Raw genomic sequence first — 23,682 nt, 5'->3', positions numbered from 1 at the left:
TAAATGAGAAAAGAGTTTGAAAAAGGATAGATATATGTATATGTATAACTGATTCACTTTGCTGTACACCTGAAACTAACACAACATTGTTAATCAACTATACTCCAATATAAATTAAAATTTTAAAAATATAAGCTATAAGGATACAGTGTAAAACATGGCGAATATAGCAAATATTTCATAATAACTATATATGGATTATAACCTTTAAAATTGTGAATCACTATATTGTACCCTTGAAACATATATAATATAAAAAAGACTATATGTTCAAAAAAGAAAAAAGAAAATAAAGACCTTGCCTGATATCACATACCATTTTGAATGCCTCTCTTTTAAATGGAATCTCATCAGGCACCTAAGGTTGACAAGGAATTTAATAGATGGCATATCCCTGAACAATTTTTATATGGTTGTGGGCGGAAGATGAGGTTACATATTCAGATCCACAGATACACAATGACTGCCATTTCCAGGTCAGATCCTTCTGAGTAGATACTACAAGGGAGAGAACACTGGCAGTGTCTAACTCTGGATTGCAACTTCAGTCCTGTGACCATGGAAAAGTGAACATTATCTCCAGGTCTTAGTTTACCCCCTTGAAAAAATGGGGATATAAATGATCTCATACTCTCGTATCTTCTACAACTCTTACCACATCTTATTTTACTCAAGAATATACAATAAGACTGCCTCGTTCATTCACTAAATGCCCGTTTATGAGGTCAAATAAACCAGGGCGTGATTTTGCTCTAAGCATACTTTGTTCGATGATGGTTGAGAATATGAAGCCTGGACTACTTTAAGCCCACGGGGTGCAAGAGATAAGTATAGCTCATGAAGAACCGTGTTTTCGGATGAGGAGAACATGAGACTGGAGATTCAGCCTGCAGAGGAGGGATGGTGGCTGCACATCATATTCTAGAGGTTTAAAGACTACTGAAGGGGCTTGGGGTCTGTCGGGTCCCAATGGTAACTCCTATGAGGGTTCTCCCAACCTGACCTTGGGCTGTCAGGCACTGGACAGTCCTCCAATGGAGCCTCCTAAAGCCGGTGCTTTCCCTTCTGCCAGAGAAGTAGCCCAGCCCAGTTCTTCCACCTCCTTTCTTCCCTGAGGCCAGAAGCTTCAGAAAAGTGCCCATTACTGAGATGCAAATTGTTGGTTTAAATCCTTCAGTCCCTGAGAAGGAACTCTCCCAGCTTTACTCAAGACCTCAGCCATAAAAAAAGAATGAAATAGTGCCATTTGCAGCAACAGGGATGGTGAAGTAAGTCAGACAGAGAAAGACAAATATATGATATCGCTTATACATGAAATCTAAAATAAGGATACAAATGAACTTATTTACCAAACAGAAACAGACTCACAGACAGAGAAAACAAATGTATGGTTACCAAAGGGGGAAGGTAGGCGGGAGGGATAAATTAGGAGTTTGGGATTAACAAACACCCACTACTATATATAGAATAGATAACCAACAAGGACTTACTGTATAGTACGGGGAACTCTACTCAATATTCTGTAATAACCTAAATGGGAAAAAATTCTGAAAAATGATAGATACATGTATATGTATAACTGAATCACTTTGCTGTATACCTGAAACTAACACAACATGGAAAATCAACTATACTCCAATATAAAATATAAATTTTTTTAAATAAAATAAAACGCAACTATACTCACAGTATGACATTTGAATATATTTTCATCAAAAACGCATAATAAAGGTAAGAGATTTAAAAATCAAAATTCTTTTTGTATGTTTTCACAAAATTATTTTCTTCTAAGCATTGAAAGCTTGCTATTACAAATAAAATATAAAATAGGAATCATAGTTAATGAAAACCAAAATTTTTAATCAAAACAATTTAAATAAAACTAGTGTTTAATGTTTTAAAATATTCATTGAATTTCATTAAACCTTACTAAATTTTTCTAAAAAAAACGCAGAAACCGAAAATAAACCAGAGCCAGACTGTTCTCTAACCCCTTGTCTCCCGCCAAACCTTGCCCCCCCGCCCCCCCCGCCCCCGCAAGTGGCAAGCGCCTTGAAGGCAAAACTTCACACTTGTCCTTAAATCAGGTTCGTGTTGATTAACACATTAAAAATAAAATGCAAAACTCAGAAACCACCTGCTTTTCTAACCCCAACTCCCACTCTCCACCAAATGTTAAATAGAAGTTCAAGAAATAATTAGTTAAGCAAAGCCTTTTACCAGTTTCCCTTCTGTTAAAGGCACTGTCTGGTAAATCAAGAAAAATGTCCCATTTACCTACTAAACTAAACACAATCCCTTATTATACAATTAACCAAAACACAATTGTATGTAATACAATTATACAGACTACAATTACACAAAAGTAATGATGCAGCATAGATGGCAATGGCGTCCATGTAATGGAAAATAATGAGAGCTCCCTTGATTAGAAATTAACTTATCATGAGAGATCCCTATTGATAAATGTTCCCTCTACTGATCTACACTTTGCAAAAGGCTGTCTGGCTGATGAAGTCAGATGCTCCCTCCTCATCATTAATAAAGACTATAGGGTAGCAACCATTCCACACAGTGTCTTTTACTCTGAGGTCTCTAAACTAGCACAGTCTAATGAAGCATACATTTTATTACCCACTTTTCCAGCTGGCCAAATAGAAAAAAATGAAGCAGGAGAGCCAGCAAGTCTGTGTGATTTGTTGACGATCCCATGTGGAGTGGTATTAATAGAGAAACATGCACATAAAGTTCCACAAAATTATATCAGTCATTCCAAGCATGAGAGGAGATTATGGTCTGCAGAGCTGACTTCTGTGTGATGCTCAGTACAGGCACCTGCTACTTCTCATCATCGCTCCCCTGCACGGGGCCTGTCACCTCACTACCTCTGGGCTGGTTCTTTTCCAATCCATCCTTCTCCCTTTTCCTGAGTGCTCTTTTTACAAAGCAAATCGACTACCTTCCCTGAGTCCTCCTAGAGCATGAGGCTAAATGCTTTAGGCATGCAAAGTTCTTCCTAATTGGCTGTATTCACATCATGTGCTCTACTACCAAGACTTACCATCCCCACTGAGCTATACTTTGTGGAATCTAAAACACCATTCATTGTAAGACATGCCATTATTTTATATGCTCTGAAGAAAAGTAAATATTGCCAATTCAACTACTATAAATAATCAAATGCAAAATGCGCCCCAATATTAGAGATATTTAAATGAAAACTAAGTGTCTTGAGTGGACAAAACACTTGCAAGCCATGACCCTCCCCCCGTTTCTATGGCATTTCACATGCCATATCCTGCCAATATGCCTACAATACCATCACCCCCACTCCTCAGCCAAGCCTGCCCGTCCTTTAAAACTCAGCTCAACACCACTTCCTGAAAACCTTCCTGACCTCAGCTGCCACTGTCATATGTCCCACAAATAAGGGTGCACTTCCTGGTCATTGATAGCATTTTATAGAAATGTATATTTAAGTCCCTGATAAAACACAAACAGGGACTCTGTATCACCAACACACAGGCAAGCACATAACATGTATTCACCTATTCGGTAAATGGTATTTTGACTGGGGTGATTAGAATTGGAAGAAAGACGGAGGTTAAGTGCTAGAGAAGAAACATGGATCACGTGATTAACCTTGCTGAAAATTCAGAACCTCCTCCTCTTTTATTTTCTCTAGAGCGTCTTTGACTCTAGAAACTTCAAATAGAAGGGGAGCCAGAGCCCAGGAGAAATGAAGAGGGAAAGGAAGCTTTTCCTAGATTTGTAGGTTGGGGAATAAAGGTGTTGATTCTCTGTCCAGGGTCTGGTCTCCTCTGGGCCAAAGAAACAGAGGGTTAGGGGTGGTAACAGCAAAGATCAGGCCCCCAGGGAGTGACTGTAAAACTGGACTCTGTTATAGGAATCCGAGAGGGTTTGATTTTCACCTGTCGGTTTTAGAAAGGACACTCACTACAGTGAAGAATGAAATGGTTTAGGAGAGAAGCAATTCCTCCCTCCTTTTTGCTTCACTCTTAACTTCAAAGTAATCAAATGTTGTTTACGCATAAAATTTTAATCCTTTCACAAATTTGTATTTTGATTTAATTTGCATATCCCATTTACTGCAAGTCGACATGAAGAGAGACTCAACTCATTTAAACCATTTTTCTCTGGGCCAGAAATCCTTTCAGAAATATTTTCCATTAGGCGACTCAATTATGTCTAATGTGGCTGATGTCAGGGGATTCGAATTTTGGTGAAAGAAGCTCATATTTAGAAGAGTGAAAATGGGAAGGTGGGTGGGAGAACAGAGGAGAAGAGACCATAATTACCTGTCTTTGATGCTACACAGATCAATGTGTAAATCACTAAAATTCCCCAGGGAACCTTGCTGAACTGAAATGAGGTCCTTGGGCTGGTTATCAATAAAGATGAGCCTCATGCAGCCTTGGAAAGCATTAATGGGATGTAAGCACTGGGAATCGGTGAGATTGTCAGGGCACCCTGTGGGGCAGAGAAAAAAAATAAAGAAGAATACTGAAATGATCAGTTATTGCTTTGGCGACCTATTGATAGAAGACCTTAAGGTCTAATTATTTCGGTGTTTTTTCATTCACAGCAGTGCACACATTTTTGTTGTAAATCCTAGCATTCTCAGAGAGGGGACAAAACTGGTACAAAATGGGGCATACTCAATCACTGTATAGAATAGAAAACAAAATGTGTTAAAGGGGATACCAATCTTATCGCATTTATCTTGTTCTTTTTTTTTTCTTAAACTTCATTAGGAGATTAGAAGTCAGCAGCAACTTTATTAGGAGAATCAAACCCAGAGAGACTTCAGATAGTGGAATTATTAAAACCATGATATAAAATAAATATAGTTATTATACCTAAAGAAATAAACCCAGGGAATTAAAATATGTATCTCATTCTTATTTCTCTTCACCCTGTTCGTAAGCTATTTGCCCTTCCAGCCCAAGAAAGCAACATATCATAACTACTGGGGAATTTCTGTCTTGAAACACTCTTTTAAATGCACACTTCAATTCCGAATTACACATTCAAAGAAAATTACGCTTTGGGTAACAATGGTAGCAGAGTAATTGTCTGGTTAATTGTCAGCATTATCAGGCTTGGTTCCTGAGAAATGTACACACAGGAAAGTAGCTGGAATTTTGAAGTGATATGCAAAGCAAATCCAGATGCTAAAGGAACGAAGCGTTTAAATGCACATAGTTATAGGGCTGTAATCACATACCTGAAAGGTTAATACCATACCTTTTTACAGGGTGTTCTTTAAAAAAAAAAAAAAACGGGCACTACACTGATTGAGCATAGCTTGCAACCAGGGAATAACTACGCATTAGGACAGGTATAGAGCCATGTACGTGCATGGTTGCTTGTGCTCTTTATAAACTCCATCCCGATGGTTTTAATAGGTTCAGAGCATATGGGGATGCATGCGTGAAAACATGGCAATAACCCATAAATAATTGGGAATTATTTCAACCATCTCTAATAGATAGTCACTGCTGGGCTGAAGCCCAGCAGTTGGTTAACGGCTCACAGGCACACTATAAAATGAAGAGAGATGCTACAACTTCTAATTGAAGCCATAGAGAGAATTTATGTAAGTTGACTATTATCACTCAAACTCATTTTTCACTTTCCTTAAGTTTACAGTCTACGTGTGGGGCATTCCCTTAAATACTGTTCAGATCCCAGAAAAATATTCCCTCCTCAGCCTGAAGCCCCGTTAAGACCCACGTCTAAAAACACTTCAACTGGGGGAGGGGAGTCATTTTGCCTTTGAGGCATTTCAGATGCTTAAGTCACATAATTAATTCAACGTCATTTTCCCCAGAAATAAATATAAGGTTGCTTTTCTCTGCTGTCTATGAAACACTGCATATGATGCAAAATTATACAGTCTGTGAAACGTATCTTTGGGGGCCACCAGACCTTTCTTCTGCAGTCTTTACATTCCTTTGCTGTCACTAGTGGCTCATGGAGAACACAGATTTGGGGTTGAATCCTGCTTCTACTACTCACACAAGTTATTTCATCTCTGCAAACACAGGTCTTATTATCTGTAAAATGGGGTTAATATTACCTACCTCATAAGGATTCTGCATGAATTAAATGATGTAAGACATAAAATATTTACAGAGAATCAAAGTGTTCCCTTTTTAAAGGAATTTGTTATCTAGGCACATGTGGAGATTTGGAATGAAGGACAGAGGCTCTGGCCCTGAAATCAAACCACAAAGGAATCACTCCACACTGTTTCCCTCTCAGGACACCCGGATGTGTACACTGCATCTGTGCAAAGTCCCTTTCGTAGTTCAAAGCTTAACCTCATGTCATTGGTATGAGAGAAGTGATTTGCAAATTCTCTTTTAGAGACTGCACTTTATAACTTTACAGGATGCTTCTTTTTAGACCAGGCCCAGCTGAGACCCATATTTGCAAAAGCTGAAGCCAGTCTGTCCGTTCTAACGTAGAAAGCATGATGTTGTACATTTAACCTTGATCTCACTGAATTCTCCCAGAAATTCTGCTTTGTTTCCCAACGTCCTTGATAAGGAAGTTCAGGGACCATGAGTATGTTACTAGAGGTCACACAGCTACTGGAATTCATTACTCTTTACAGATTGTTTCTATAATACCAACAACTGGCTAAGTAATTAGATACGAATATTTTTAATGAAAAAATCCTTTAAAAAACTAAATAAAAGTATACATACATCTATAAAAATGAAGCAAATGCCTAATTATATATTTTTCCTCCTTACCAGTTTGCCCTCGTGTTTTCATCTTTGCAAAGTTTCCTAGCATTGGCGGGGGCAACGTCTATACTGGCTGCTCTTTGTGAAGCTCCAAGTTCATGGGCTTCTAGGTCTTCCCCATTTTTAGCTGCCCCCCTCCATGGGCATGGCCTCCAGGGATGTGGGGAGCAGATGGATAGGGGGTTAAGAAAGCAAATCAGCAGAGAAATGACTGAGAAAGCTGAGGATGCTGGTCGTACCTTCCTACCTGGATTTTTTTTTTCTCTTGCAGGTACTGCTGATTATCGGTACACTTTCTCCAAGTTTTCAGCTGAGTTTCTCTTTTGGAATATGATCACAGAGTCTGGCATGGCAACAAAAATCTCCTTTGGATGTGTTATGTAACACCAGCTCTTACAGCTAGATTTTTTTTTTTTTCCTCAGCACCGACCTAGATAATTTATATTTGTACAGCTGTGGGAAAGTTTGCTTCTCATTTCTTTGGGCTTGAGGGCAGGTGTACATGCGTGTGTGCTGGGAAAATGGTCAATTTGACACAGAAAGAATTGTCATAGTGAAATAACTGTCCGCTGCATCCTCCCTCCTTTATTTTCAACCTCAAAAGCTGGGGAATTTACCTCCAAAGTAATAGCGATTTCCAGAATAAATCTGCATCCGGGTGGTGTCCTGAGCCGGGGATGCTGCATCGTCATCCAGAGTGAGAGTGATGCGGTTCCTTCTGGCGTTGATGCTCACTGAATGCCACAAACCATCATTCAAGTCACTGCCTGCAAAAGAAACAGGAAGGGCAAGCGTAGGGATGAATGATTTGGGCAGGTGTGGAGAGAGCAGGGCTCGTTTCCTTGCCTGCGGTGGTCCGTGTACATTCTCAGAGTGGCCCCTCTCTTCATTTGGCGTAAAACAAATCCTCAGCTGCTTCCCAGGCATCTTTCTTTTTCTTTTTACCACTTCATTCTATTGTTTTCCTTTTTTAAAAGGGGCTGAACCACTTCTGACATGTTTGGTTTGAAAACAAAAGGGCAAAACACAAATGTGTTTGTATACTACAAAGGTATAGAAAACATTTATTGACTTATTGATACAAAATGCAGAATAAAAAGTGAAAAAGAAAGAAAAAAAGAAAAATTCAAAACGTTCCCGGTGATTTTTAATCTCTGAGTGGTGGGGTTAAAGGCAATTTTAGTTTTCTCGCATTTTTCTACACGTGACATATTTCTTTTTTAGTAAAGAAAATAAACTGTTTTAGAGGCAAAAGTAGATGAGGAAAGCTAGATTCCAATGACATACCAGGCAGAGGAGTCTCCTGCTGAAAGGAGGTAACAGACTAGTTTAGTTCCAACCTTTTTCCTTAACTAATTATGTGACACTGAGTCACCTACCTTCACGGAGCTCTGGTTTTATCTTCTGTAAATACCATAATTCTTACTCTGTAGGATCCATTGAGATCAGGCAGGAAAGTCCCCAGGTTGTGGGCATAGTGGGTGTTTATTAAAAGGCAATTTCTCTCTCGTTCTTTTGCCCCAGATGCCTTTGACTTGGACTGCACTGCCGACCTACCTTGTTGAGGAAAGTGTGCTGGGAATTAGGCACCAGTGTTTTCACTCTTTCCTACAAAAAGTTTATCATCTTTTAAGGCTCTGTCTGTGCAAAGTGCTTGCTGAAGGAAACATGGCCTTATTACCCAGTCCAGTCACAAAGATTTGTTTGTAACCAGATCACAGAGCCCCCCATGTCTTCACTCAATAGACATGTGCCCTGCTATGGGCTGAGTTACCCTCCTTTTCTCATTGCCTCAGTTTCCTCCCCTGCAAAATGGGGAGAATGACTGTACTCACAGGCTCTTGTGAGAATTACACCCGTTAATATAGTAGGGCCTGTAGGACAGGTCATATCACATTGCAAGTAGAAATCATGCTCACTAAAGCAGAAGGACAGAACAGCAACCACAAAAATGCTCCCCTGCATTTGGGAGAAAGGATAGTCATATCATCTGGTCTCTACCCTGGGGTAACCTACAGTTAGATGGAAGAGACTTAAGCAAAGAGGCTTAAAATACTGTCCTTTGAGAATTTCAGGCTGGTGGCTTAGAGAAGCAAGCGAACAACAGCCCTGCTTGCAATTCGGGGTGAACCAGTAACATGGGGGTAGAGAAGAAAGACCTAACTCCACATAAGGATCCTGAAAATACTTCATAGAGGAGGCGGTTTTTGAAAACTGCGCAAGAGTTTCTCACTTCTAAAGAGTTCTGGGGGACAGAGAGCCTATACAGAGAAGCAAAGGTGTGGAATGAGAAACAGGACAGGGCAACAGGAAAGCAGGTGGGAAGAGTCCGGTCAGGGGCCTCGTGTGCCAGGCTAAGGAAGGCATTTCAACAATGTCCTCGGACAAAGGATTCTGGAGGGCACTTTACCCAAGCCAATTGTCTCAGAATCTCTGGCGATGGAGTCCCAGATATCTGCATTTTAAAAAAGCCCCCTTGATGATTCTGATGTGTAGCCAGGAATGAAATCACTGGTCTAGAAGTGATGAAATCACTGGGAGTCCAAGAGGGGACCATTGGCGTGGTGATGACTTGCCTGGAGCTGCACATTCAGAGACCCTGGTGGCCAAAAGTCAGGGCTGGGAGGAGGTGAGGCTGGAAACAGAATGACCAGGGTCTCAGCCAAAGTATTAGCAGTGAAAATGGAGAGGAAGGGGTGGATGAAGAGCTATTTCCAGAGCTCAAGGAGTTCAGTCTTGGTAGTGCCTACAGGGGGGCAGTCCTTGACAAACCAGCTGGGAAGAAAGCACTGACAATCAGACCAGAGGTCTGCAGGGCTCCTTAGAACAGCTACTGAAGAGCTCGTGCCCCTGAGCCATCTGATGGCAGGAGAAGCTGCCCCCGGGAAAGCACAGCACCAGGCTGGGGGCCCAGCTGCATTGCACCGGGGCAGCCGTGCTCCATCGGTTCAGAATGGCCCAGATGTAGGTCCTCCTGCGTTTCCTGCTAGCTCCCACTCAGCCAGTGTTTGCTGTGGCCCTGAACATCTGCTTGGGGTGGAGAGGAGAATCCAGAAGCAACTCAGCCTGGAGGCCCTACTTTCCCCCAAAGGCCAGGGTCTGGGTCCCAGCAACAGGGATTCTGCTAATGAGGCAGAGGGTCTGTCAGGTGTTCCTTGGTGCTGAACATTTGACTTCTGTCAGGGGCATTTGGGAGGCATGGCCAACTGAGGTCTTTACTCCTTTTACTGTCATTTGCGTACTGATTTAAATACCTCTGCATAACAGATGAGACTGCATTTTCAGGTAAACTCTAGACTGGGCTGGAAGGAAGTCAGTAACTAGTTCAACACATAGGGTGAAAATAGCCCCTAAGGGCCCAGCTAGGCATCAGGGATACAGTAGGGAAGAAAGCACAGACGGAAGCCAGGGGGGAATGTGCCATCTAGCTAGAGACACATCACTGAATCACTGTACAGAGGACACTGGCCCGAGGAAGAGGTCTACTCAGTATGAGGGGACCAGGGCTGGGGCTCAAGCTTATATGTTCTGACTTGGGGTCCCATCCCCACCCCAGGCCACTATCCACATTTCTGTCTTTAAAAGCATCACTTAATAAGGGTTTGCTTGGTCAGTTGTTTGTTTTCTTTTTCTTTTTGTTTTTTCTTTCTGGTCTGCTTTTCCTTTTAATTCGATCTCTTTTGACCTTTTCCTACATGGTCCCTAGTCCCTGCAAGGAGAGCCTGTATGAAATCTTAGCTTTTAGAATTATTCGAACAGTAGTTCTTGCTGCTGACCACACAAAGGGGTTACCTGAGCAGATTTTGAAAAGACGGGCCCCTGGACCCTACACCAGCTTAATTAAGACAGACTTCTGGGGGTGGCCACAGACCTTGGAAGTTTCAAAGACCCCCAGAACTTCAATTGCACAGCCCAGGTTGGGAACTAATCCGTGAGAGGTTTCAGAAGAGGAAGGAAAGAAGCTAAGAAAAATAAGACTGGCTCAGAGGAGCTGACCTGGGCATAGATTCCAAGGCAAGTGAACTGGCAGATCCCTCTCTAAAAATCTGCTTCTACCTGGGCTCTCTTTTTCCCTTCATTCTGTTAACGGATCCAAGATCACAGCCCTGGAGCTGCTTCCAGAATTTTTTTTTTTTTTTTTGCGCTACACGGGCCTCTCACAGCTGTGGCCTCTCCCGTTGCGGAGCACAGGCTCCGGATGTGCAGGCTCAGCGGCCATGGCTCATGGGCCCAGCCGCTCTGCGGCATGTGGGATCTTCCCGGACCGGGGCACAAACCCGCATCCCCTGCATCGGCAGGTGGACTCTCAACCACTGTGCCACCAGGGAAGCCCCAGATTTATATTTTAAGAATGCTCTTTAAAAGGTACAGGCTTAAGTGCTATTAATCATTCACAAATTAGGGAAAATCAATTCCATCAGGTTGCTTTCCTTCAAAAACCTGAGATTAAGGAGCTCTGAAAAACTAGAAGTTCTCAATGAAAAGAACAGGAAGGCGTTACCTTTGAGGCCAGGAACACCTTATTGGGGAAAAAACCTCTCGGGGTGAAAAAATACAGTACTGAGGACCACTTTGGGGTGCTAAGCACTCATATTATTGAAAAGCTGAGGCTGAAAATGTGGGACTTTGGTTCTGGAAAGATTATTGGATGACGACAAACATAAAATTTCTGAACTTTGATGTGATGTTAAATAATATTTGTCATCTCCCAGACTGGTAAAGAATAAAAACCAATTATAGTCTCTGTTAGTGGATATAGAGGGAAACAGGCAATTTCAAAATTGGTAATTCTTTCTAGAAGGCAATATACCAACAAGTATCAAAAACCCTAAAAATATCATACCTCATCTCTACGAATTTTATTCTGAAGAAGTAATCCTAAAATAGTAACAGAGCTGCAAACAAGGTTTATGGTGAAGAGAGTTCATGACATCATTTTTAATAGCAAAAATTCACAACTGCTAATATTTCCAATAAGGATAGGTTAGATAAATCAGATGCAGTGTATCCAATAACATGGAACATAATCCTGAATCTTTGTTTTTCTGTATGAATTTTAGTATAATGCATCTAATGCCATGAAATAGACTGTGATGTTTCTATAGAGATTGTATTACATTTGTAATTTAACTTAGGGAGAAATAATATCTTTATAATGTTGAGTTATCCCATCCAAGAATGGGATATCTTTTTACATTTGTCCAAGTCTTATTCAGTGCCTTTCAGGGGTGTTTTAACATTTTTCTTGTATGGTTTTGCACATTTCCTGTCAAATGTATTCCAAGTATTTCACCCTCTTTGTCACTATTGTAAATGAAATTTTCTCTACCATTAGTAGTAATAATAATAACATGGAATATAATATAGTCATTAAAAATCATAATTCCAGGAATGATATGGATATCCTGAAAAATGAAAAACAGTATGTGTGGTACGGTTCACATTTTGTTAAAAATAACTACAGAAATACTGGAACCATATTGAATGATAGAATCACAGATTCCTTTCTCTTATACAGAGTACTAGAATGTGCCAAGTTTCTAAAAAAGTGTGTGAAGTTTATAATCATTTTTTCAAAACTAACAAACTGTTGAGGCTGAGATAAAGGACAGGGAAAGTTTTCATTCTTTTCCACTTCTTGCCCCCATTACTTAAAGTGGTTGCTTCCTGGTCCCAGAATTCAGCCTAAGGCATTAGTATAAAAGGTCTCTCACAGAGAGGGTTAAATAGGCTTAGAAGTTTTTCTTCATGGAAAAAAAAAAAAAAAGACACTTTCCATCCTTGCAATTGAACTTGCAAATTGAAATGTGAAACACAGCCCAATTGTAAAAATAGCTAATAATACACTCTGCCAGTATTGAATATCTACAATGTGCCAGGCACTTTCAATATATAATTGAAAGTATATAATTATACTTTCCTAGTATATAATTTCAATATAGAATCCCTAGTTCTCACCATAGTCCTGGAGGCCAAGCTTTATAGTCCTCACGTTGTAGATGCTAAAACAGAAAATTGGCGAGGCTGCCCTGGGCCCTATGGCTACCACAGAGCCAGGATTCAAAGGGTCGGGCACGTAGGCTGAGCTCTCAGGAACGCAGGATGATCTGCTTCTGCTCTCCACACTTCCAAAGCTAGCCCTGCTCTGCTCCAGGAATTGCTCTGATGGCCAATTACCTCTGCAGAGTTCTATTTTCTGCTGTGGAATTCACCTTTGCTTTTATTTACTTATATTTTTGAAATTGATTTATTGAGATAAAATTCACGTACTGTACACTCCATCTATGTAAAATGCAGTTCAATGTTTTTCTGTATATTCACAGAGTTAGGCAGCAATCACAATTAATTTTAAAATGTCTGGAGCCCCCCAAAGAAATGCTGAAACCTTAGCTATCAGTCTCCAATCTCCCCAGGCCCCCACCTCCAGCTGTGCCAGCCACTCATCCACTTTCTGTCTCTGTGGATTTGCCGACTGAGGAGATTTCATATAGATGAAGTCATACGTCATATTCCCTTTTGTGACTGGCTTCTTTTGCTTCACATAATGTTTTCAAGGTTCATCGTAGGTAGCAGCTTGTATCAGTCTATCTGTATGGCTGAATGTCTTTCCATTGTGTGGATAGACCACATTTTGTTTATCCTTTTGCCAGCTGATGGACACCTGGGTGGCTTCCACTTTGCAGGTATTATGAATAATGCTGCTATGAACATTCTTGTACAAATTTCTGTGTGGACCTATGTTTCCAGTTCTCTTAGATGTACACCTAGGAGTGGAATCGCTGAATCATATGGTAACTCTGTAGTTAACCTTTTGAGGAACTGCCAGAGTGTTTCCAAAGTGGCTGCACCAGTTTCTTTTCTCACAAGGCAACTTCCCCTTTGACAAGACTGAGTTCAAACTTTGGTCCTGTCCTTTCGTGGAACTTCTAGCTTCTAAGAAGGATTAAGGCACAATTCAACTTTTTTTTTCTTAAAATGATGTCCGCTTAGGTCTGACCTTAGAATTCTCGCTTTTACTACTTTGATTTTATTTTTCTAGATAAATATCATTACCAACATCTCATGTGGTTTTTTTTGTTTGTTTGTTTGTTTGTTTTTGCAGTACACGGGCCTCTCACTGTTGTGGTCTCTCCCGTTGTGGAGCACAGGCTCCGGACGCGCAGGCTCAGCGTCCATGGCTCACGGGCCCAGCCACTCCGCGGCATGTGGGATCCTCCCAGACCGGGGCATGAACCCATGTCCCCTGCATCGGCAGGCAGACTCTCAACCACTGTGCCACCAGGGAAGCCCCTCATGTGTTTTTTTTATACTTTTTATAATGGGACCTTTCCAATAATTTACAGTTCACATTTGATGAAATTGGCACTAAAAGCAGTTAAGCAATATGCTGAAGGCCTAAACTTTTTTATAGGAGTAACATTTTCCCTTAAAGTAGAGTTTCTCAACTCTGGCACTGGGTGTTTTGGACTGGATAATCTTTTGTTGAGGGTGGGGTATTCTGTACTATGCTTCTTGTGTAGGATGGTTAGCAGCATCCCTGAATCCCTGGATGCCCCCATCCCCAACTCCCTGGATGTCCCCATCCCCAGCACCAAAAACATCACCAGACATGGAGTTATATGAGCTGTTTGTATATTTTGGAAATTAACCCTTTTTTGGTTGCATCGTTTGCAAATATTTTCTCCCATTCTGTAGGTTGTCTTTTCGTTTTGTTTATGGTTTCCTTTACTGTGCAGACACTTTTAAGTTTAATTACATCCCATTTGTTTTTGTTTTTATTTCCATCACTCTAGGAGATGGATCAAAAAAAAATATTGCTGTGATTTAGGTTAAAGAGTATTCTGTCCATGCTTTCCTCTAGGAGGTTGGGATTAACATATACACACTACTATATATAAAATAGACAACCAACAAGTGCCTACTGTGAAACACAGGGAGCTATAGTCACTATCTTGTAATAACCTATAATGGAAAAGAATCTGAAAAGGAATAATTCTATATGTATTATATATCTGAATAACTTTGCTGTACACCTGAAACTAACACAATGTTGTAAATCAACTGTACTGCAAGTAAAAGATAAATAAATAAAGGGAAAAATTCCCCACCACCACCAACCTTAGAGTTTTATGAGAATAAAATGATAAATTTATATGGATATGCTTAGCACATTATTTGGCCATGCTAGAAAATTATAAAGTTAGGTTTGTGCTTAAAAAAAAAGATCATCACCAGACATTGCCAGAATTCCCCTGCATGGGATTGGGGGAACAGGAGGCCAGGGTAGATGGGGGTGGAGAATTTCCCTTGGTTGAGGACTGCTGGGTTCAGGGAATAATTCTGAGATTGCAGAGTCTCAGAAAGCAAGGGCTTGCTTTATGTCTCCCTCCCTTTCTATTTTTCTCTCATTCTCAATCCAATTCCTAACAGATCTTTGCATTTCAGCCTTCATCTTATTTCAGTGTCTCTTTTCACGGTTTGAAGACAGAAACATTGAAATCGGGTGGCTGTCCCAGCACCTCTAACCATCAGGCATACAGCCACACCAGGACACACAGAGCTACAGTCCAGGCCAGAGCAGAGTCCCCGAAGGCCTCTATTTCCAACCCCGGAAATGACCTGTTACAAATCTCCTTGATGCCTTTACTCGCCTGCTAACCCTTGCTCAAGACCCTGCCAATTATAATTTCTAGCAATTTAGACAGATTTCTTAATCTCTCTCAACCTGCTTCTCCATCTGTAAAATAAAGACACAGCTGCCTGGCTTGACTTGGAAGTTTCTAGGCTTTATCTTCCCCAGAAAACCCAATTCAGCTGTTTCTCCATATCCCTTCATACCAACCTTTACTTAATAGTTCAAAGGTAGTTTCCATTTTTGAGAGAACAAAGTGGGGAATATCTAAATAATTGAATAAGGCAGTCTTAAAATGTCAATCACATCATAAAAGAGCATATTCCAATTATTAGTACCATTATACCACAATTTAGGTCCTGAGTCCTGTTTTTCTTGGAGACCATTTATCCATCAATTATGAAATTCTATTAACACTTCCCTACACACAGTGGTTTGAATTCACACATATTTCTTCAGATTTCTTCTCCAACTTTGATTCTATCTCTTATCACAGGAGCTGGGAATTTTCTGATGGCCTCACTCTTCCCAGCCTCTGACCTCTTTCTGGTACAGGACACCTTGAACTATCTAGAGAGCAAGGTTATTACTGTGAGTCCTCTACAGACGAACGAGTTCCATTCTGAGAGCATGTTCATAAGTCCAGTTTGTTCATAAGCCCAACAAAGTTAGCCTAGGTACCTAACTAGCACAATCGGCTCTATAGTATTGTACTGTAATAGGTTTATAATACTTTTCACACAAATAAGAACAAACACATAATAAGAAACAAACACAAAAATAAAGGAAACATTGTTAATCCTACAGTACAGAACCTTGAAAGGTACAGCAGTATAGTACAACAGCTGGCACACAGAGGCTGGCATCGAGTGAACAGGCAGGAAGAGTTACTGACTGGAGAAGAGAGAGGAGGTGGGAGATGGTAGAGCTGAAGGATCCTCAGCAATAGGAGACGGAGAGCAGGCTTCAATTTCACTCATGCCTGACATTGATGGCACAAGTTCTGTTTACTTGCTGGATTCAATTCTATCTATCCTCTTGAAAAAAACAATCCAGTGATGTCTAGGTAGTAGCTCTTTTTTTCTCTTCATAGATGATAGGGTAGCACTGGATTGCACTGTGAACAGCTGCTGCAACCTTTGTGTACCATTCTACATTCAGGTCCTGTGCCTCAAAAACTAACAGTGCCTCCTCAAAGAAAGAAAATCCCAACTGATTCACTATGCTGTACAGCAGAAACTAACACAACATTGTAAAGCAACTATACTCCAATAAAAATTAATAAAAACAAAATAAAGACAATCCCCGTGCCATTTCCTGCGTCGTGACTCTCTTCGATTCTTCAGTTACTTCTTCTTCCTCTTGTCCCTCTTCGTCCTTTCTCTGGCCTCCAATTCTATCAGGTCTTCATTAGTCAGCTCCTCGTGTGGCACAGCAAGGAGCTTAATGAAGTCGTCCTCTTGCAGATCTAGCTCCACCTTCTGGCTGAGGGTCACTAAGTTGCTGAAGACCACGTTAGCATGTGTGAAAGTTTGGAACTTGAAGGTTCACATGTAGGGGACTTACGGTATCAACCTTGCAGCAAAAATCCCTCCAGTGGCTCGTGGAGCCCAGAGAATGAAACTCAGATGCTTATCTTGACAATCGATGCCTCTGTAATCAAGTCTCCATCTGTCCTCACCATCTTATTTCCCAATATTTCTACACAAATTCCCTACTCTAGCTAGACTAGTGTATTCATTATGCTCCTAGTGAATGCACTAAGCTAATTGAAGCTTCCTCTCCCAGCCTCTACTTCACTTGCATGCTGTCCTCTCACTATCCAAATTCACATCCAATGCCCAGTTTTTGTCCTCGTGCTTCCTTTCCTTAACTATAGGGACAGGAAACATATATATATATATATATATATATATATATATATAAATACATTTTTTAACTTTTATCACAGTCACCTAGCACAGCACAAAAATTACTGAATGATTGAGAGAATAAGTTAATAAACCAGGAAATAAAGAAATTAGGCTTTCCTTGACCAGATCAATACATAGAGATTTCTCCTTTTAAGTTCATATAACATCCACTGTCTGATCTATTCATTTAGCTCGTATTATTTACTGCCTTGTACCATTAATTAACTCTTCATCTCTGTAAGTATTATCTCCCCAATGGGATTACAAGTTCCTAGGGGTCAGAGTCTGCATCGTGTTTTGGTATACCCCTCGGCATCAAAACAGCAACATCCTACCCTCTCCAAACGCTCCTTGATTGATTCAGCAACAGACTAGCTGAATCTCCACTGCCAAGTGTCAGCAGCAGGGCCCTCTCTGGCACCTAGACCATAAATCACAGGTTAAACCTTTCCTAGTTGTGAAAGCTTGGTTCATATGTCAAGATAACCTGGATCCTCAGAACCCTTGGTCAGCATCTGGGAGGGAAACAGCTGGGTTTGCCATACACTAGGGTCAAATACAAACTGTGACATGTTCGTGGTTGGTGGTGAAGGCATAGTGTCTCTAGGATGGACTTGAATGCTCGGCTCCAGTGTCTACATGATAAAAATGAAGGTCAGCTCCAGAGCCAGATATTTCTCTGTCACCTTTAGGAGACAGCCCAAACTCTAGTGTCCCTGAACAAAATTCTGCTTCATCTTTTGCCTGTGCTCCTTCGCGCTCTGTGATCCAGGCACTCTAAGCCACCTGTGGGGTCTTACACATCTAGATCTCCCCCTATTTCTCTCCTCTAATTGGAGCATCCTTCTCTTCCTTCTTTGTTTGACCAAATTCTATTCCTTCTTCAAAACAGAGCTGTGTTATCCCTGCCCCTAGGAAGCCTTCCCTTTTTCACCCTTTCTGGTGCCTCTTCCCTTGTGCTCCCCCTGTACCCTGAGCATCTGTCCTACTGCAACATCAGTGTTCAATACTGTCCCTTTCAACAGTGCCTATGAGCTTTCGGAGGGCAATACTTCCATCCTCAGATTTGAGTACAGTATCAGCAGAAAGTAGATACTTCAAAAGCTTCCTGAATTAAATGTGTAATAGGGAAGAACAAATCCAACTCGATATTAGATCTCTTTCTCTTACCTTAACCTTTGTATCCTATTGCTTTTGCTTCAAGTTAAGAATGTTGCCCATAGCCTGGAATATACAGGATAGCCCATTCTCAAGGCTCTGACCTTTAAGCAGATAACACTTTTCCATTCATATAGAGATAAAAAGTTGCAGAACGGAGAATAACAATTGTCCTATTGGAGGTTTACAGGAACATCCTGACCTGACCTAGGTGAACAGCTGCAAGAACAAAGGATTCCAACACCAAGAAGTTTGCAGCAACCAGCCACAACCCTCCCTCACCTTGCCGTAAAAACAGCTTTGCTGAAACCCTTCCAGGAGTTTGGGGCTTTGGGGGGGCATGAGCCACCCATTCTCCTTGCATGGCTTTGCAATAAAATTTTCTCTGCTCCAAACTCTGACATTTTGGTTTGTTTGGTCTCACTGTGCATTGGACATAGGAACATGTGCTCGGTAACAAATAGAGGCAAAGTGAATTATATGAAAGAATTATTAAAGTAGAAAACAAGCAAAGGAAATGACAGAAGTTTTGACTATTAAATTATTTTCCCATAAGACAAATCTAGTTCCCTCTGTTTCTCTTTTGAGAGAAATGGAGAAGAAGGAAGAGTAAGTCATCATCATTACTCAGGCCTGAAAAAGCTACACATGCCCGGGAGACCTCTCCTTTGGTAAACATTCCCAGGCTTTGCTTGATATCTTGAAGCTTCGGCAATGGCAGTTCTCAGTTTCCATAAAGTGGAATGCCTCATCATACGTCTGTCTTCCTGAAACTCAAACTCTGCGCCTAGCCAGACAGCTTGTTGTGACAGTCATGGCCCTGTGGCTATCATTTTTTTGCCCTCATGGATGGGATTTTCTCATCAACATTATCTTAGCTAAAACACAGAGGCACTGATGACCGCTTAATCGAAGCAGAGGATGAGGTTCACCAAGTCATCATGTTTACTTGATGTACAGATGGTGGTGAGACACAAATGGATTCTATGAAAAAGGGTGATATTGGGGAAGCTGCTCTGTGAATTGCAGGACTGCAGACGAAAACCATCTGGCCACAAGTATTAATAGGGTGAGCATTTTTATCCTTCATGACACAGCTCTCCCTGCCGTCTCCCCACCTCTGGGAGCCCCACTGGCCTTTATCTGATTAGTATTTCCCCTGACTATGGCTCATTCTTGGGTTTGACACATTCTGCATTGTAGAACTGTTGTAACAGGAATATTGGTTAAAAATCACTTTTAACTCTTCTTCCACTGTTGACATGAGACACTTCAGAAATGTTTTGGAGGTCAATTCTAGTAGTTCATTTATTCAGACACTTGCTTATACATTAGGCAAATATTAGCAAGGGTCTGTTATTAGCAAGGTGTTATACTAGGCCTTGGGCAAATGATGGCAAGGCAGGCAGTGTTCTTGTTCCCATGAATCCTTACATTCTATGGTGACAGGAACATTGAGCAGCCAGTTATAGAGACATATGATTAATACACATTCTTTTTATAATTTTTTTTTGAAGTATAGTTGATTTACAATGTTGTGTTAATTTCTGCTGCACAGCTAAGCAATTCAGTTATACACACACATATAGTGTATATTTTAATATATATATACTTTCTTATATTCTTTTCCATTATAGTTTATCACAGGATATTGTACATAGTTGCCTATGCTATACCGTAGGACCTTGTTGGTTATCCATTCTATATCTAATAGTTTGCATCTGCTAATCCCAAACTCCAAGTCCATCCCACCCCCACCCCCCTTTCCCCTTGGCAACCACAGGTCTGTGCTCTATGCCTGGTAATACATATTCTTATGAGCTAAATGGTGCCCCCCAAAATCCATATTTTGAAATCCTTACCCAGCCCACTCAGTACCCGAGTATGTGTCTGTACTTAGAGATAGGACCCTTAAAGAGGTAATGAAGGTAAAATGAAGTCATTTGAGTAGGCCCATAGTCGATATGACTGGTGTCCTCACAAAAGGAGGATAATAGGTGACAGATGGGCAGAGAGAAAAGACCATGTGAGGACACAGAGAGAAGATGACCTCTACAAGCCAAGAGAGAGTCCCTCAGAAGAAGCCAACCCTGCCCACACCTTGAACTAGCCTTAAGAACTGCGAGAAGGTAAATTTCTGTTAGGTCACCTAATCCGTGGTATTTTCTTATCATACTCCTAACAAACTAATACATACATTTATACACATACTTATGGTCAGTGCTACAAAGGAGAAGAACCAGAAGACTCAATAAAGGGGCAGCTGGCCTGCTTTGGGAAGGTTTCTTGAGAAAATATCAATTGAGATAAATCCTAAAAAAAAAAACAATTGGGATGGTGTGGACCATAGCTGTAGGAGGATTTATTTAATTTAAACAAAACCAATGATAAATAATCATCCAATAACATCCATGACGGCTGCTGATCAAAGGCTATGCCATTAGAATTTCATCCTATCTTCAGCTAGAGAAAGAACAAGTCAGTCCCAGCATTCTACTAAGTATAGAAAATTAATGACGGAGTGGAACAGGTTGTTTAGTAATTTAGTAATGCTGGAATGCCCTGTGTCTAACTACTGAAAAATTGTAAGGTGGAAAGAACATTGTTGCTTGTATCTAGGGACTCAGTGGAAAGAAATGGTCTCTCCAATAAGCCATTTACCTCCACTAAAAACATTTCTATGGCATCCGGTTGATTTCTGGATCTTTGCTCATCATGTGTCCCTTGGCCCTGGGATTCTGTTCTGTGCCTGGCAATTGGCTTTCCCCTTCTGTCTTTCCAGCTTTCGTCTTACAGCCCCTGCTGTCAGGTTGAGATCCCTCGGTGTGAAGACTCCCTTCCCCATCTTCTGGGCTCCATTTAGGTGTGCAGAGACTCACTTCTTACTCCTGAAAATTCCACTCTGGGTTTGAGGACTCTAGTATATCAAAGCAGTAGATTGTGCAGCTAAATGCTCGGGAGAGAATATTCTCTAATGAAAAGCCATTAGATGGGCTTTCTGCCATTTGATCTTACTGAGGCTTGTTCTGTTTTCTGCAGTGACATAAATATATAAAAATTCTCACCTAGGGACTTCCTTCGTGGTGCAATGGTTGAGAATCCACCTGCCAATGCAGGGAACACAGGTACGATCCCTGGTCCAGGAAGATCCCACGTGCTGCAGAGCAACAAAGCCTGTGCGCCACAACTACTGAGCCTGCGCTCTAGAGCCCATGAGCCACAACTACTGAGCCCGCATGCTGCAACTACTGAAGCCTGAGTGCCTAGAGCCTGCACTCCACAAAAAGAGAAGTCACCACAATGAGAAGCCCGCACACCACAACAAAGAGCAGCCCCCGCTCACTGCAACTAGAGAAAGCCCGCACGCAGCAACAAAGACCCAATGCAGCCAAAAATAAATACATTTATATTTTAAAAAACCCTCTCATCTCTGAGAAAGTCTGTCCCACATTAAAAGAACCTTATCACGACTCTATCTTGTTTTTCTCTCCACATGCAATAGCTCCGGTACTATTGAAGGTCCTGTATACTCTGATAACTCTCTTACCTACCAATCAATACACACTCACAAGAGTATCCTACTGTGATTAAAAGATCGTTGCAAAAACAAAACTAAACACAACTTCTCAGATTTGGCTCCTTGGCACCTAACTCTATACGGATCACAGAGTAACATGCAGGGCCTTTCTGGGACAACCAAGCATCTCATTCACAAAAATCACTGAATGAAAGAAGCCCAGGTTATCATTCTTCCTCCCTCAGATGCACCACAACATGGGGAGTTGAGAAACACGACCTCTGGCAGGGAGCTTGGCCATGCTGAATACACTTAATTTAGGCCACTTACCCCGTTATCAAAAGAAGCCTCTGGGGTTAATGATTTCTTTGAAGAAAATAAAGTATATGGTTGACCACCTGTTTTCCTTCAAGAACTAAGATGAAGGTTTAGAAGGGACTTGAGTAATTCTAGACCAACTCTCTCCTTTAGCTACAAAGGACAATGAGGTCTAACAGAATAAAACTCACATTCTGCATTGATGCAGAGCATAGCTAAGCTGGAGTTCTGGATGCTAAGGCCTGAGTTCAAGGTCTTTGCCCAGATTGGCTTTTCAGTGAGAACTTGATGTTTAGAGAAGCACTACAGCAGACAAAAACAGACTTCAGGGCTTCCCTGGTGGCACAGTGGTTGAGAGTCTGCCTGTCAATCAGGGGACACGGGTTCGTGCCCTGGTCCGGGAAGATCCCACATGCCGCAGAGTGGCTGGGCCCGTGAGCCATGGTCGCTGAGCCTGCGCGTCCGGAGCCTGTGCTCCGCAATAGGAGAGGCCATGACAGTGAGAGGCCCGCGTACCGCAAAAAAGAATAAAAATAAAAAATAACATACTTCAAATTTTTAGGACTGAAGGACCCAAACTTCTTTCTTCCTATTCTCATTCCTATTCTCATTCTCATTCTCGTTCTCATCAGCAAAATAAAAATAACATTGAAATGTCAGGCCACTTGCAAAATAATTATAGTGGTGCCAGCTTTTTTTGGTTACTGAATGTTTCACTTGCAATTCAAAACACTCTGCCTCGATTGTCTAAAGAAATGAACCAGGTGGTCTCCTTTACTTTTGCACAAGTTCCTGCTTTCTTAGTCATCCAGATTGGTTTGGACAATGACAATCTACATTCTAAGCACCTTTTTAAGAGTCTTTAAAAATAGCAGCCATTTGCTCCTCAAAAATAGAACATGGTATCAATCGTTCCAGGGGTAGGTATGGCCCTGAGAGAGAAAGTGGTCCCCAAGACACATGGAACCTGGGGAGAAGTGGTGAGGAACTAGAGTGTGAAATGCATAAAGGAGGAAATCCAGGTGTTTTTTTGTTTATTTAAGATTTGCACAGTTGGATGTTCTGATCCCTGAAAGGGGACATGGGAGCAGCAGGGCTCCCGGAAGGTTTCCTCTCTGTTCCCATGCAGCCCCCAGATTTCCACGTGGCATCGGATGCACAGGGGTGACGAGAATATGGGAAAAGCTACGCAAGGCATGGCAAAGTCTCTGGAAGCATCTAGGCTTTCACTTAGTACCCTTCATACTTACATGATAATCTTACTAAGGAATCGTCACTGAGCATTTAAAAGGGCCTGAAAAATAAAAATAAAAACAAATAAAAAGGTCTGAGAGGGACTTTCCTGGTGACACCGGGGTTAAGAAT

The sequence above is a fragment of the Delphinapterus leucas genome, chromosome 8 (assembly GCF_059928025.1).
Source record: "Delphinapterus leucas isolate spDelLeu-1000000601 "Yukka" chromosome 8, BTC_Dleu_Yukka2, whole genome shotgun sequence".
NCBI lineage: Eukaryota > Metazoa > Chordata > Mammalia > Artiodactyla > Monodontidae > Delphinapterus > Delphinapterus leucas.
Note: the sequence above shows the minus strand (reverse complement) of the source record.